At 41.0% G+C, this 1070-nt stretch overlaps 1 pseudogene; it reads left to right on the top strand.

The window, feature by feature from the left end:
* Window positions 1-1070, top strand: part of LOC103597841 — an 80335-nt pseudogene that overhangs the window by 5896 nt on the left and 73369 nt on the right.

Here is a 1070-nt window from a genome sequence, read left to right as displayed (position 1 = left end):
ACAAAAAAGATTCTCCTGCTCTGTCCCAGAGCTATGTTCCCCTTCCATGCAACACACCCATTCTAGGAACCTTTTTCATCAATTCCCAGGCAAACTCAACTCACACGGGGCAGAGATGCAGCACAGGGGCATTAATGGGGATGATTCCTTCAGAAAGAGGAACTTCCTGAAGCTTCTAATATAAATATAAGTTAAAGGGAGAATTTGAAGCAGTGGTTTAAAAATCTCATGAGCATAAAATAGGTGAGAAAACCAACATCAGGCTTAACTTATGCACAGCCTATCCCAAAGATTCTAGATTGGACAGATTTGTCCATTTTTACCTACAGATGGACATATTCCTAGCATCTAGCACAGTTCCCAGCACATAGTAGCTTCCTGACATCTGTTTGGGGGTGGATGGATGAACGGATGAGGGGATGGATGGATAGATGGATGGATAAACAGATGAATGGAGAGACATCCTGGAAGAGATAAAGGCCAAGAAGTAAAGGGGATCTCAGCAACTTGAGAACAGGCACATATCCAGCATCACCAGCAGGATCGATTAAATATTTACACATTAAAAAAGCAGCTAACCTTACAAAGAAGCACAAGAGGATATGTTTACACACATAGGCTGCTTTTAGTGATTATGAATAAATACTTACTTAAATGCTGGGAGGCAGGAAGAAAAGAAATGTTGGATGAAACAAGATGAGGCGATTCAAAGGTTTTCTGGGAGTACTGAGATTTTGAGTTGGGTCTTGACCCTGGACATGAGTTGGTAGGGAGGAAACACATGAATCCATCTGAACTAACAATGTAGGTCATTCACCCAACACTCTCTTGAGTAGGGAGATCACACAGTGATGTGGGAGGTGAGAGACTATAAGAGGAAAATCTTTCTTATCTGGCCTCCAGAGAAAATTGCCTTCCAGTCCATGACTCTCCTCTTAACTAAGTCCAGTTTCAAAGGTCTCCATAATTATAAAAGGTTGGATTTATCTGCCCACTTACTCTCTTCTATACCCAACACTAGAATGGTGATAAAGCCTCCTGAAAAAAAGTAAATATTATTACGTGATTAG

This window comes from Galeopterus variegatus, unplaced genomic scaffold (genome assembly GCF_000696425.1).
Source record: "Galeopterus variegatus unplaced genomic scaffold, G_variegatus-3.0.2 Scaffold2436, whole genome shotgun sequence".
NCBI classification, from domain to species: domain Eukaryota; kingdom Metazoa; phylum Chordata; class Mammalia; order Dermoptera; family Cynocephalidae; genus Galeopterus; species Galeopterus variegatus.
The sequence above is the reverse complement of the archived record's forward strand: the minus strand, read 5'-3'. Positions and strand labels throughout refer to the sequence as shown.